The sequence below is a fragment of the Cupressus sempervirens genome, chromosome 2 (genome assembly GCF_028749045.1).
Source record: "Cupressus sempervirens isolate cs-2001-9-10 chromosome 2, ASM2874904v1, whole genome shotgun sequence".
In the NCBI taxonomy this organism is placed as follows: Eukaryota; Viridiplantae; Streptophyta; class Pinopsida; order Cupressales; family Cupressaceae; genus Cupressus; species Cupressus sempervirens.
Window position 1 is genome coordinate 528,150,786 of NC_143119.1, and position 17,212 is coordinate 528,167,997.

Genomic DNA, 17,212 nt, shown 5'->3' on the forward strand with positions numbered 1-17,212 from the left:
TACACTCAATCCTTGATTATAGCTACAGAAAGCTCTTTTATACTTCTTACGACCTTATGCCTATTAACTTTTCATAAGATTGGAAGCATTATCAACAATGTTTCCTTCAGACTGTAAACTTACACTTGGAAATTTACAAACCTCTTCATAGCATTAGAAATATATATTTGAACCCTTATGATCTCACACCCATAGCCATCTAAACCTCTATTGTAACTGCATGAGCTTTCTTTTAATTATTTCCTTCACCTTTCAACCATATGCAAACTATTATCCTTGCTTAGCATAGCTATAGAGACTCCAACATAGGCTTTTATTTAGTCTTTACAACCATCTACTTAACTCTTCACCATAGCATCAAGACTCTTCCTATTTCATCCTCTAATCTTGTGATTTTCCTTGTCTCATAGTTATGAAAGTCTTTGTACCCTGCTTTCACAATCTTATGATTTTTTGTCTTTATATCCTTAGGGAACTTTATTTGAGATGTGTTGAATTTCTTTATGCTTATATGTTATGTCTCATATTGTAAGATCATAAAATTATATAACCTTGAAACTTTATACCTTATGATCTTCCACTTCCATTATTTGTGTAAGTCCATTCAAAATCTTTTATACTTCTATGCTACTCCTTCTATAGTAAGATTGTAACATGTACTAACCACATAGGAATTCTTATGACAATACACTACCATCATAACTGTAAGTTTGAGAACCACACAAAATACTTCTACACCTTTATGCTTGCAATACATATCATAACATCAGAAGATTAAAAAATTAACACTTATTCTCATGTGTTAATCCTTGTTTCATAACATTGGGATATTGAAGACCTTAGATCTATGATTCTATTATAAATACCTTGAATGTAAGACCATAAAGAGGTAAATGAGGTGTGAAAATCGAATGCAATCTCCCACTAGAAACAAAACCTAGGGTAACACCAACTCAATCATGAAATGATAATTTTCAAATGATAAGATATAGGTCATAAATCTTTTAGAACACTTGCATGATCCTAGGTTAAGGATATAATTTGAAATGGGCTAGGGACAAAAACCTTGCTATGTTAGGGTTTTTATGGGAAACTTGACACAATATATGAGAAACCCTAACTGCCCAACATTCTTCATGACATTTTCACAATATAACTTCGTAAGTTTAACCTTAGTGAAAATTGAGACCATCAATGGATTTGTATTTGGGATAATAGATAACTTGTATCCATGAAAGAATTCAAAATTTTTGCATTAAGAAGACCACATACATGAAAATAGATGACAACATTAGAGAGCAATTCCTAACAAAACAAAGGAAACACATAGAACAAAAAGGAACAAAAAAACTATACATGATTTTAAAAATGTATGAAATATAAAAAACCCCTAGGCTAATGTTATGGATAAACAAGAATTTTAATAGAAATACCTCTTTAGGAATTGTCCATGAATTGACATCTCTAGAACACCTCCTAATAGTTCTTTGATAAAAATAAGAATCATATCCCCATTTCTCATGAATCAAGTATGGATCTAACCAAATGGGATCAAAATTTCCATTCTTTCCCTTTTCTTATAACCTAGGATTCCATAGTAACACCATATCTTTAGGCTTAAACTTTCTTGCTAGTGTCCTTTTATCATATAAGTGTTTAACTTGGACCTACAACTTTGCATTTTTGACAGAAGCATTTCTCCTTATCTCATCCAATTGTAGAATATCATATATTCTAATCTGAATTTCATCAATGATGTCTTCATCACATTATTGGTAAATATTTTTACAACCCACTTAGAATGTTTTGGGGAAACCTAGCTTGTATTTCATATACCAAATCAAATGGGCCACACCCTATGGCCTTTTTATTGTTACCCTATCAACCTAGTACCAATGGTAGTTTTGAATCCCAAGTTCTCTTGTTTTAATCAAAGATCTTTTTTATGATCTTTAGTAATCTCTTATTACTTGATTCTGCATGTCCATTTCCTTGGGGATGGTATAGTGATGAAGTGGATTTGGTAATTCCATACATTTTATAGAAAATTTTGTATTCTTCAGATCTAAAAAGCATTGCATTGTCTATGAATATCTTTCCAGGGCATCCAAACCTAAAAATGATGTTATTTAATATAAAATCCATTACTACTTTTCTAGTAGAACTTCTAGTAGGGATTGCCTCTACCCATTTTGAAAAATAATTAGTGGCTACTAGAATCCAAGAATGCCGTCCACTTGAATCATTTGCAATTTCACCAACAAAATCAATTCCCCATTGTTGAAATGGTGCCTATAATTCTAATGGTTTTGATGTCATATTTCTAGAAAAAAATCAACTTACCAACAAATCTTTGACAAGCATCACATTTTTTCACAAGTTCATATGCATCCTTAAAAATAGTGGGTCCACAAAATCTTGCTCTGAATACGTTATGATTTGTTGTCTTGGCCATGTAATGGCTTCCACATATTCCACCATGCAATTCATTTAAGATCATTGTTGAATGTCCCTTACCAACACATTTAACTAACACACCTTCCAAACTTCTACATCATACTTGCCCACTCACAATAAAATATTTGATAGCCTATAACTTTAAGGCTCTCCTCTGATTATCATTTAGCCTTAGTGGAGCTTTCATGTGTTGTAAGTAAAATATTACTTCTTTGTACCAATCACATGCATCCATGTCACACAATCCATTTTTGCAATCATCATCAAGCTAGTTTATTTGATTTGCTTCAAGATTAACCTTTGCCATCAGTTTAGAAATTCCTTATCCCTTACGAACTTGATAATCTGGATATCTATGTTGAACTATTGAATCCTATTAATCCATCAACATCTTCTCCCTAAAACTTCTTATTGTGAGAAGATATACTTCATTGCAACACTAGGTATGGAAGAAATCATAGTACCTCCCATTAGATAACATCTAAATGCCATCACAACATTGACTAATGCATAAGCCTACATTTCATTAATGTCATATTTCAATTTTGCATCCTACAAGGATTTACTAAAGAATTATATTGGTTATTCATATCCATCCTCATTCCTCTACAACAAAACTATTGGAACATTATGGAATGAAGAAAATGAAAATATGTACATTGGCTTAGAATAATTAAGAGCCCTTAAGATAGAATCATCTTTTATTGCTTTCTTTATCTTTTGAAAAGATAGATTTGGTTCACCATCCCATCTGATTTCAGAGCCCTTCTTTGGTATCTTGGAGATTGGTCTACTTATTTCTATAAAATTAGTGATAAATCTTTTGAGGAAATTAATCTTTCCAAAGAAAGATTGAATTCCTTTCATATTATTATGCTTCTAAATTATATCTATATCTTCCACCCTCTCTGGGTCTATCCTAACTCCTTATTTTCCAACCAAGTGACCTAACAATTTACCTTCAATGATACAAAAAACACATTTTTTAGGATTCAAAGAGATACCATACTTGAGGGCTTAGATAAATACCTTTTATAGATGCATACAATGATCATTTTCATCTTTTTAGCATGTTGTTAAATCATGTTGATACATTACTAGGAACTTATCAATTATGTCTACAAAGGCCAAATCCATGGCTTTTTGAAAAGTAGCATCAATATTAATTAAACCAAAGGAATTATGTTATAAACATACATTCCTCAAGGTGTTGTGAATGTATTTTTTTGTTTTTCTAACTCCTTTACAACCATGTGATTGTATCCAAAGAATCCATACATCATGGAAATCAACTCTAATCCAATGATTCTTTGCAACATAGCCTCCATATTTGGATACCATATTTATCCTTTAATGAAGAAATATTTAGATTGTTGAAGTCAACACAAAATCTTATATCACCATTTTTCTTCCTAACAGGAACTAAGTTTGATACCAAAGAAGAATGCCTAATTGGCTTGATGATACCCACATCCCTTAACTTTATCATCTCTTCTTGCATCTTTGGTACAAGATTTGGATTGATAGGTGTCTGTTTCCGTCTAAAAGGTTTAGTTCTCTCTTTCAATGGGACTTCATTCTAAAAGATATCCTCTCTATAGGCCTTAAAATCATCATATGACCAAGCAAATACATGCCTATATTTTCTCAGTAGATTAATCAAAGTCTATCTAATTTTAGGGGATAACTTCCTCCCTATATACACTTTCTTAGGTGTTTCTTTGGTTCCAAGGCTGATCTTCTCTAAATCCTTTGCATCATATTCATTTTCAATTTTCTTGAATATTTTATAGTTATCAAAAATAATTTCTAATACAACTAGACCTTTTGAGAATCTTTTTTTTTTTAAATTGAACAACCTCTTCACTAAAAATGGTATCCTTTCCATCTATTGTCTCCACAAGTGTTGCACAATAAATCTAATGTCCCCAAAATTGGTCCTCACAATTTAGAAACCTTATAATGTTTTTCCTTCTTCAAAGACCTGCCAATTCTAGATATTATTAGGGACTAAGGGTCTTGTTTGTATCTCTACCTTTGATAAGCCACAAAAAGTATTGATAAGACCTACACAATCATACTCAATCAAGATATTGGCATATTGTGAATGAGTTTGAGAAAATGGAAGGATGTGTTCTCTTCTACTTTTAAGTTAAATGAATGTTTGGACGTTCAATGGACTAAGAGAGCAAGTTGGAACTTAGAAGAGAGTTGTCATATTTGATACAAAATTATTCAAGAATATAAGAATGAGTGAAATTTTTACATTGTGGGGGGGAATAATAGTCAATGTTCCATTCTCAAATAATCTAAGAAGAAAAATTTAGAATGTTCATGTGTAGATAAGTATTCTTATCTTTTACATTTGTCTACTCTTTGTAATCTCTCTCTTATTCGTAATTCTATACATACTATAAGGGTTATTTTCAATGATCTTTTCCTTTATGTTTGAGGATATTCTTAAGGGATAAGAAGGTTGGCACTTTACATATGCTACCAAATATTGTGCAGACTCAATCTAGTGATAGTAGCTCTCCAAAGACTCTGATGGTCAAGATGGATCGAGTGAGGCTCTTGAAGAAAAAATCTTTGATGATTGATATTACGAGATTCTTCTACACTAAGAGGGAGTATGACACTTCTTCTAAAGCAACAGGAGCTTAGAAGATTGATACTCATATGGAGTCTAGGAATACACGTGTGTGACTGCATGATTTTTATGGGCTTGCTCCTATGTATATCATGAGGAAGTGATGACTTATCACCAAAAAATTAGAAAATTGATATTAGACTCAGAGTGACTCTTACTAGAATCATTGGGGAAAGAGAGCCTTTAATGGAGTAACTACTAGACCTAACTTCCCAAGATCATTATTCAAAGGGAGAATTTTTGTGGTGCAATCCTTTGTGAATTATATCTTCTCTATAAGGAGAAGTTTAAAGAGAAATTCCTTATAACGCATTCCTCTATGTGAGAGGAAATTAAAGCCTTTGTACTACCCTTTGACTGGGCTCATGGTGATTACTATTTCACAAGTGATATGTAATGAAAGGTAAAGATCTTTCATTAACATATAGAAATAGAAGGTAACCATTGTAAGGTGACGATCTTATAAATGATAGACCTACTATCATGATAGGCTTCATTAAGTTATTTTTCCAGAGTACTTAGAGGTCACCATAAAAAACGTATCAACCAAAAGGTAACTACTATAAAGTGGTGACTTTAGCAATAGTTGATCTATCTCCTAAATGTATTGGAGCAAGTGTTATCATGGTTCTCTAAGCCAAATTTTTTTAGATACCTTGATAACCAAATTTTCATGGTTCTTTTAGCTTGATTTTTCTAGACACCATAATAATCAACTCATCATGGTTATTTTGGCTAGATTTCACCGAACACTATAAAAATCAATTTGTTATTGTTCTCTATTGGGAAATTTAGCCTTACAGTGAATTGAAAAAAATTCCATATGTAATATATGTTAATATATATTATATTATATTATATATATGCATATATATCTCTATGTGTTGATGGATTTATGTTGATATCCATAAATATGCTATTCTATGAATATTACATTCAGATGATATATCTCCATATGCTTGAGAGCATATTGTGTTCCATAAAAAATCCTCCCTAGCTAAGAGGGAGTGCTAAGATTATAGCTATAGTCAGATTGATTTAATTGTAAGATACAATGTTGATATATATGTATATATATAATATTATAATATTATATATAATTTAATTTTTGGAATTGTGAATATTGATGATATTCCTATGGGGGAGTATTTTAGATATGTTACTATGATGGTATGTTACATTCATGACTAAGTTTCTCATTGATGTCAACATAGTAGTTTTCTATGGTATCTAACAAAATAACAATAGTAAGATCAAGTTGGTACAGATGGATAGTTGAGTATTCTAACTATTTGAGGTTATGGGAGATACTTTTGAGTATCTAGTATATGTAGTTAATTTTAGAAAAAGAAAGGATAAATCTAGAAGAAGTTATGTAAGATTTGGTGATGTATGTTCTAAGAAAGAGTTTACAAAGGCATGTTCTGGTAAACTTGTTATATCTCTTAGAAAAGTTGATATTCTAAGAATCAAAGTTGAAGACATGAAGAAGACATGTTGATGATGATGTGGCTAAGTTCACTCATCATAATATTGTGTGTATGCAAAGTTATTCAAGATGACAGGCAAAAGTTTTATGTTTTCACTAAGTGTAATGTTTTCTTAATGTGGTCCTATAATAATTAATTGAGAAGGTCTAATAGCCAACTCAGGGAATTATTTTGAGGACTTGGTATAAAGGAAGGATATTTTTATTTATCATGGTATGGAATGATATGGTTTTATAATTGATGATAAGCAACATCAAGAGCGGAATGTGAAGTTAAGAAAAGCATTGAAAAAGTGAAGGAAACTTCATTGCTGAGGTTTTGCTGAGTGATTCAAGGTTTGATATTTGGATTTGAGGTTCATGAACTAGTCTACAAGGTTTGAAAATTATTGGTTTAGTTGAAAGAACAAAAAAATGAAGAACATAACCATAAATTGCATGTTTGAGTGGTGAGCTCTTCTTGTAGTTGAAATTGTATGTTTTGGCAGTGGGCTCTCCTTGCATATATTATACCACAACTCCTAACAAAGTTGGAATCTTCTAATAGGGATTCAAAGTCTCCTAATATGGAATCTATGTACTAAATATTGTAATAGACTCTTAATAGGGTCCATCCTCTAAAAATGAATATTTATATTAGTAAATCATCTTGTGGGCATCATTCCCACCAAGGTTTTCCCTTTGATCAAGGGTTTCCCTAGTCAACATATCTAGCATAATTGTCTATGCACATTCTAAGAAATTGTGACTACAAAGTTCAATTTGTGCATTTGAAGATTATAAAATGATGGAAGATGAATATGTAATAACATATATAGGTAGGATATCAAAAATCACTATAGGTATCAAAGCTCAAGAAGGAACCAAAGAAGATGATGATGTTATATGGAAGATATTGAAGAATCTAACACCATCATTTAAGTCAGCAATTTAGATGATACCGTTTTTGATATCTTGTACCAAAGATTTCACAAAGGATTCATTGCTTGGAAGACTTGAAGTAGTTGAGAATGAGCTTAGATAGTCTAGAGAATTGACTAGAATAGAGATAGCTTTCAGTGTCCTAAATATTCGATCCAGTCTATCAAGGAGCACAAGTAATAGAGGAGATTTTGCTAGCAGTAGCAGATCTAAGGAAGACAAAAATATCGAAGGAGTAGCCCTTTTGGTAAAAGGAGAAAAAGGAGGTAAGAAAAGCTTTAAATTTTGGACTTGTGATGAATCTTGTCATTATGCATCCAAGTGTCTTAAAAGAGAGAAAGTACAAGAGAAATTACAAGCCTAGAAAAGATAGAGAGTTTTTGTATGCAAATGAAGATAATGATTCTGATGAATGAGCATTAAGTGATAGTGATGATGAAAAAGGATTTGTGGCAATTAAAGAAGAAAGTCTAGAAAAGGTAGCTTTGGTGTTATAGGTTGAGAAGAAATCTAATTGGGTAATTAACAATGGTTGTTCACATCATATGACTAGTGATATGAACAAGTTTGTTGCCTTCAAAAGTTAGTATGAAGGAATTGTTAGAGTTGGAAATAATGCAACATGTAAAGTTAAAGGTATTGGATCTATAAATCTTGATGGTAAAAATAACACTGAGGATGTATACTTTGTTGGTGGTTTAAAGAATAATCTTTTGAGTGTTGGACAATCAATAGACAAAGATTATCAATTTTAGTTCACAAAAAAGATATGCATGATCAAAGATAAAGACCAAAAGGTAATTTGAATAGGAACCAGATCGAGAGGTAATGTATTTTAGTTGAATCCTATTGAAATGACATGTTTGGTTGCAAAGGTAGATGATAGTTGGTTATGGCATAAGAGATTTTGTCATATAAACTTTGATAGTATTGTGAAGACTAGTAGAATGTTTGTAGTAAGAGATTACCCAAAGATTGTAAAGCCTACTAACATAATTTTCAAGGAGTGTGTTTTGGCTAAGCATAAAAAAACTACTTTTCCTAGAAAGAAGTTTACCACTATAGAAAAGTTGGAGATTGTACAAATAGATCTTAGTTGCCCTACAAAGACTAAAGGATTCTATGGTAAAAGGTATTTTATGATTTTATTTGATGATTTTTTAAGAATGATGTGGGTTGCATTTCTTAAAGAGGAATCTAAGGCATTTGATAAGTTTAAAATATTTAAGAATAGGGTTGAGAATGAATCTAGTATTAAGATTAAATGTTTAAGATCAGATAAACAAGCAGAATTTACTTCAAATGAGTTTAACATGTTCTATGAAGGAAATGGAATTAAAAGATAGTTTTCAGCTCTAAGAACCTTTGAATAGAATTTCATTTTAGAGAGAAGGAAAAATTCAACCACAAAAGCTACAAGAGCTATGTTAGTAGAGAATGATGTATCCAAAACATTTTGGAGAGAAGCTATGAATACAATAGTCTACACTATGAATAGAGGGCAAGTTAGGAAAGACAAAAACAAGCTACCTGATGAGCTGTGGTTTTGACACTCACCAATAGTTAAGTATTTCAAATGTTTTGGGAGTAAGTGTTATATCAAAAGAGATGATGATATTGGTAAGTTTGAAGCTATAAGTGATGAAGGTATGTTTCTTTTTCATTCATTGAAAATAAATGCTTATAGATGCTATGATCAAAGAATTAAGACTATTATCAAAAGTCCAAATGTGAGAATTGATGAAAAATTTAGAATACAAGAAAGAATAGTTGATTATAATACAAATGATGATGTTGTTACCAATACAAGGAATGATGAGGTATTTCTTGAGACTAAAAATGATTTGCAGAATGAAGGAGAGCCAAGGAAGGAACAAAGCTTAGAACCTTCAGTAGTTCCAAGAGTTGGGATAACAACTCCTACTTTAGGAAAAATATGATAAAGAATCATCCATATGAGAAAATCATTAGAAGAAAAGACAAGGTGTGATGACAAGAAGTAGAGTAAATGAAGAACTATGCTTGATATCTCAAGTTGAGCCTGAGAATGTAGATGAAGCATGTAAAGATGATTATTGTAAACAAGCCATGGAAGAGGAATTGGATTAGATAGTGAAGAATGAGTCATGGGAATTGGTCCCCAAACCAATAGACAAGAATGTGATAGGAACTAAATGGGTATTTAGTGTTGGAAATATAGATGGAGTAATTGAGAGGGGGGATGAATCAATTACCACAAAAAAAATCCATAGATCCCTTAGATGTCTTATAAAACTAGTTAGTGTTGTTACTCGGTAACCATATGGAGAAATGTTGTAACTTGGTCAATGCAGTGTATGTTAACTTTAATCAAAACTTAAACATTCATAGTTATTAACATGCATGCATAAAAGAAATAACATGAACACAGGAGACCAAATTTAATGTGGAAACCCAATATGGAAAAAACCACCAAGTAACTAGCTACTAATTTTCACTCTTCTGAAGTGAGCCCTGTTAGGAGCCAACCCTGTTAAAGGTTACAAAACACACTGTTAGGTGTGACCTTGTTAGAGGATTTAATCACCCTATTAGGAGTGGCCTTGCTAGAGGTCTTTAGAACAATTCAATAGAACTATCACCTTGTTAGAAGATTTACAAAATGGTTGTTAGACCAACTCTATTAAGATATTTAGAAATCACTACTACAATGGTGAGAAAGTAACAATGAATATACTTGAATGAGATGCAACTAAATTGCTGATATAGATCTGTGTTCTGCTCCACTAGATCCTCTTTGACCGAATAAAACTTTGCTGCTCCTCAAGGATATCTGACCATCCTTCAAAATTGTCTCACACTTTCTTCTTCAATCAATACACTTGCATGCTCGCTAATTACACTTTTGAATTCACAACTTGACCTTTCATATATACCTTTTAGATTATCAAGTCAACTCATTTATACAACTTATAATTACCAATAATCATTTCCTCCATCGACTACAATCATTACATGAAATATTTAAACTTTATTTCTCAAAACAATGAAATCCTTCATTGGTAAACCTTGCTCGGTAAACACTGCTCTAGAAATTATTTCTAGTGTTAACCAATTGAAGCTCGATTAACACTAAAAACTCTACAAAATTCTTTAGAGACTGAGTTAATTCGGTAAACACTAACTTTCCTTTGCTAACCTTGTGAGCTTGGTTACCACTGACTTCTGCCACAAAAACCTTCAATGCTTGAGTGAGCTCGATAGAAACTATTTCTATAGAGTAATTTCCAAGAAAAATTGGTAGACTCTAAAATTTTCTTTGCTAACCAACTGAGCTCAGTAGACTCTATCCATTGACTAATATGACATTTGTGTAACATCAAAGACAATACACAATTGAAAAATTGTATCCAAAAGTCTCCCTCTTTGGAATTGATGGCAACACAACATGTCATTGCACAATGAAATTTGAAAATAAGTCTTTTTCTGATAGAAATTTTCTCCCTCTTAGATTTTATACCACAAAATTCTCTAATGTAGTAATCTCCCTCTGTGAAGGAATTACATAACTTCTTTTCCAAATAGAAAACTCCCCATAAAAAAATTCAAATTTTAGAAAGATTTGATAGATGATAGTAAACTCTCCCTCTTTGACAACACATGCCAAAGACAACACAAACCAAATGAGTAGCAATATAACTTGAGTACTGATTCATATGCAATCTTTCCATGACTATGCTGCATCAACTGATAGATCTTCAACTTGGTTCATGTTGATGCATCACTAAAACTTTATTATAGTGAGCTTTAGATAGGGGAATGACCCCTAGCTTACCTCTTAGATACAAGAATGCATCCTTAGGTAATGAATTGGTTAATATGTTAGCAATTTGTTCTTTTGTATGGACATATTCCAATCTAATCTCCTTATCCTGGACCAATTCTCTGACAAAGTGATACTTTATTGCAATGTGCTTTGTTTTGGAATGCATTACTAGATTCTTTGATATGTTAATTGCACTATTATTGTCACAAAACATAACAACTGGTTCTTTGATCTCAACCTTCATGCCTTCCAATAACTATTTAAACCAAACAATATAGCATTGTTCACTGCTATAGCAACATACTCTGCTTCTGTTGTTGGGATGTACAATTTTGCTTTTTACTTGTCCAAGAAACCAACCTCTTTCCAAGAAAGAATGCTTCACCACTTGTACTCTTTTTTTCATCAATGTTTCTTGCCCAATCAACATCAGTAAACACTTTCAAGTTTAGATTTCTTCCAAATTTTTACCACAATTCATAATCTTCAGTTCCTTTCAAGTATCTCAAGATCCTTTTGATTTTCATCATGTAATTTTCTCTAGGTTTTTCTGAAAATCTTGCCACTATACCAATTGCAAGAGCAATATTAGGCCTTGTGTGAACTATATACTACAACTTTCTAATCATTGATCTATATAAGGTCTGATCTACTTCTTTTGATTCATCATCCTTGGTAAGTTTCAATCTAGTACACATGAGAGTTCCAACTAGTTTTGAATCTTCCATACTAAAATTCTTGAGTATCTCCTTGATGCACTTAGATTGAGTGAAACAAAGAACTTGATCTCACCAAACATAGACATCTCAAATTCCTTGTTAATTTTCTCTTAAAATTATTTGTATAGATCATCATTTCCTATAAACAATGTATCATCCACAAATATTTCTGCTAAAACAATCTTGTTATTTGGTCCTTCCTTGATGTACAAACTACTATTATCATTAGTTCTTTGAAAACCAATCTGAATAAGATAGTTATACAATCTTTCATACCATGCTCTAGGGGCTTGTTTCAGACCATACAATTCTTTGTGTAATTTGCAGACCATTTCTTTTTTGTCTAGATCAACAAAACTTTCTGTTTGCTCAATGTAGACTTCTTCATCCAGAATACCATTGAGAAATGCAGATTTGACATTATCTGATATACCTTAAATCCTTTATGTGTAGCATATGCAAGTAAGGTCCTGAAACCTTCCAATCTTAAAATAGGAGCAAAAGTCTCTCCATAGTCTATTACTTCTTCTTGAGAGTAGCGTTTACAGACCAGTCTAGCTTTGTTTCTTGATACCTTACCATCTTCATTCAACTTATTTCTGAATACCCACTTAGTTCCAATCACATTTTTATCTTTAGGCCTAGGTACAAGAGTCCATGTTTTGTTCTTCTCTATTTTATCTATCTCTTCATTCATAGCCTCAATCCAACTTTAATTTTCTAATGCATCTTTAACATTTCTAGGTTCAAAATTGGTAAGTAAACAAGTAACTTTTAGCTTACTTCCTGTCATAGTACCTTTATATTTGTCTCCAATAATCAGATCTTGTGCATGATGTCTCTTGACATACTTGGCCAATACATGTTCCTTACCTTTTGAATTAATTATATTGTCATACTCTTGCACTTCAATTTTAGGTTCTAGTTGCTTTGGCTTGGTAGGCATTGGCTCGGTAACATTTGAATGTGACTCGGGTTCTTGTAGCTCAGGTTGAACTCCTTGCAACTCAATGACTGAATACTCAGGAGTAGAAGTCTCCTGATTAACAAATGTATCTAGCACTATATTAGGTTTAATGAAAACAAATCTCCTGTAATCTTCTAGTTTCTTTTTGCTTTCTTCTTCATTCCTTTCTGCAAACTCATCAACTTTCACATGTGAACTTTCTATGATTTTGTGAGTAGACAAATTCAAACATCTATATGCCTTACTCTTGCAAGAATATCCCAAAAATATGCCTTCATGACCTTTCACATCAAATTTTCCTTTTTCAAATTCTTTCAAGATATAACATTTACTTCCAAATACTTTTAGGTAACTTACATTGCGTTTATAGCCATACCATAACTCACAGGAGGTTTTGAATGAGTCTTTCTTCAACTATACTCAGTTTAAGGTATGAACTGCAATGATCATAGCTTCCTTCTAGTATTTGATAGCAATGTTCTTTTCAATCATTAGAGTCCTTACATAGTCCATGATAGATCTATTCCTCCTTTTAGCTATTCCATTATGCTCAGGAGTTCTAGGAGCTGATACCTATCTTTTGATTCCTCTTTCAATGCAAAAGTTATTGAATTCATGGGAAATAAACTCACCACCTCTGCCTGATTTCAAACATTTTAGTCTTTTCCCTATTTCTTTTTCCACTCTAGCCAAATAGCATTTGAACTTCTCAAATGCTTCTAACTTCTCTCTCAGATACATGACATTCATCATCTTAGTGTAGTCATCAACAAAAAGAATGAAATTTTTTTCCTTAGTATAGCTCTCAATTTCAATAGGTCCACACAAATTAGTATGCACAATTTCCAAAATTTCTTTAGACTAATAGTTTTTACTTTTAAACCTAGTCTTTTCCATCTTACCAATCTAACAATTCTTGCATAGACCAACATTAGGTTTCTTTATACTAGGAATGCTTCTTACTTTCTTGAATTTTCTTATTTTCACCAAGTTATCAAAATTCACATGACATAACCTTTTGTGCCATAACCAACTTTCTTCAAGTTGAGCAATAAAATATGAGCATTCACCAAGTTCAAGATAGAACAAGTTACCCTTTGTTTGTACGCCTGTTCCAATCAACTTTCCTTTGTCATCCAACAATCTTTCCTTTCCATGCATGAATTCCACCTTGAATCCAATATTGATTAGCTATGCCACACTCAATAGATTTTTTTTTAGTCCTTCAATCCAATAGGCATTATCACATACAAGCTCTTTAGTTAGTGAGATTCTTCCTCTTCCTTTTATGCAATAAGGTTCATTATTACCAAACCTCACACTACCACTAGAATAGTCTTCAAATTGTTCAAACTTTTTTTGTCACCAGTCATATGATGAGAACAACCACTGTCTATGATCCATGTATCATTTTTTCTCACATGAGAGATGTCATCTTATCTTCCTCATCATTATTAGGTTCATCTTTCACAAAAATGTAAACAATTTCATCTTCACTATTATTAAAATCATTAAAGATGAAAAATGTTTTCTTACCTTTTTCCTTGAATGATTTGAAGTCTTTCTTGTCATTTCACTTATGACCTTTCTTCTCATCCTTGGTTTTCTTGTTTGAGCACCTAACAACAATATGACCAATTTCCTCACATGAAAAATAGATTAGAGGAACTTTACCTTTGTATTTTCCTTTGCCTATAGAATATTTCCTTACAAATAGATCTTCAACCACCTGAAGATCATTGCTAGGACTCTCTTCTAATTCTTCTTCACTTTTTGACTGCAAATCATTTATCTTCTTGCCCTTTTCTTTGAGTGAAAGCTTGGCTTCAAATGTCGATTCAATGTTCTTGGAAGTTGGAACATAGTTGTCATAGTTATCTAGCTCAAATGCAGTTAGTCTTCCTACTATGGCCTCTAAATTTATCTTATGATTTGCTACACATCTTCTTTCTTGAATTGCAAAAACTCTAATTGCATAAACAGGAAGCAATGTTCTAAGAACTTTACTTACAACTATTTCCTCTTTGATATCTCCTCCAGAAGCCTTGATTGCACTGACACTTGCTTTGACTCTTTCAACATATTTGGTAATGTTTTCATCCTCTCTCATCTTGATCTGATCAAATTGTCCTCTTAGAATTTCTTCTTTGGCTCTTCTCACATTTTAATCACCTCCATATATATATTTTAGCTTGTTCCACATAGCAAGGGTAGTTTTGAAGCCCTTGATATCATCAAATTCTTTATAGCTTAGGGAAGATGCAATGTCTATCATCATGGTGTTATGAGTCTTCTTCTCAGTAATGTCATTAATAGATAATGTACTAGTAGGAGTAATATATTCTTCATCAAGATATTTGAATCTTGTGTCTCCAATGGAAGCTAGATGGAGTCTCATGAGACCTTGCCATACTAAAATGTTATCCCTGTTAACCCTTGGAATTTCTCTCTTGTAAGACATCTTGATCTTTAGCTTAGATCCTTGAAATCCTTCCTAAAAGCACCAAAAGCTCTTATACCAATTTTTGGACATATAGATGGAGTAATTGAGAGGAGGGGTGAATCAACTACCACAAAAAAAAATCCACAGATCCCGTAGATGTCTTATAAAACTAGTTACTGCTATCACTTGGTAACCATATAGAGAAATGTTGTAACTTGATAGATGTGGTCTATGTTAACTGTAATCAGAACTTAAACATTCATGGTGATTAACATGCATGCATAAAAAAAATAACATGAACACATGAGACACCAAATTTAATGTGGAAACTTAATATGGAAAAAACCACCAAGTAACTAGCTACTGATTTTCACTCTTTTAAAGTGAGCCCTGTTAGGAGTCAACCCTATTAAAGGTTACAAAAAACACTATTAGGTTTGACCTTGTTAAAGGATTTAATCACCCTATTAGGAGTGGCCTTGCTAGAGGTCTTTAGAACAATTCAATAGAACTATCACCTTGTTAGAGAATTTACAAAATGGCTATTAGACAAACTCTATTAAGGGATTTAGAAATCACTGCTACAATGGTGAGAATATAATAATGAATAGACCTAAATTTGATGCAACTAAATTTTTGATACATATATCTATTCTACTCTACTAGATCCTCTTTTATCAAATAAAACTTTGCTACTCCTCAAGGATATCTAACCATCCTTCAAAATTTTCTCACTCTTTCTTCTCAAATCAATACACTTGCATGCTAGCTCATTACACTTTTGAATTCACAACTTGACCTTTCAGACATACCTTTTAGATTATCAAGTCAGCTCAAAAAAAACTTACAATTACCAATAATCATTACCTCAGTTAGCTAAAATCATTACATGAAATAATTAAACTTTATTTCTCAAAAAAATGAAATCCTTCATTGGCTGACCCTACTTGATAAACACTGCTGCAGAAATGATTTCTAGTGTTAACCAACTGAAGCTTGGTTAACACTATGAACTTTGTAAAATTCTTTGGAGACGAAGTTAATTCAATAAAAACTAACTTTCCTTTGCAAAACTTGTGAGCTCGGTTACCACTATCTTCTGCTACAAAAACCTTCAATGCCTAAGTGAGCTTAGTAGAAACTGTTTCCATAGAGTAATTTTTAGGAATGCTCGGTAGACTCTAAAATTTGATTTGTTAACCAACTGAGCTTGATGGACTCTTTCTGCTGATTGATATAAAATTTGTGTAACATCAAAGGCAACACATAATTGGAAAATTGTATCCAACATTTATAAACAAAATGAATGAACAATGGAAAGTTGTAAGAAACAAAGAAACATTGGTATGAAAAGGTTATTCACAAAAAGAAGGGATAAATTATTAGGATAATTATCCTCCAATGGCTAGAATAGAAGCAATAAGATTATTCTTAGCCTATGCATAGAAGAAATTCAAAGTATATTAGATGGATGTCAAGTCAGCATTTCTAAATGGAGAACTTGAAGAAGAAATATACGTTGATTAGCTTGAAGGATGTCCTTTGATAGATGAAAAGGACATAGTATACAAACTAAAGAAAGCATTGTATGGATTGAAGCAAGCACCCAAAACCTAGTATGTAAGGTTGGACAAATATTTGACAAAACTTGGATATATCTGTATCAGAAAGAAATTGATGATGGTTTGATGATTTTGGTAATATTTGTTAATGATATCATATTTGGAGGAAATGATGAAGAAAGTGAAAAAAATTCTAAGG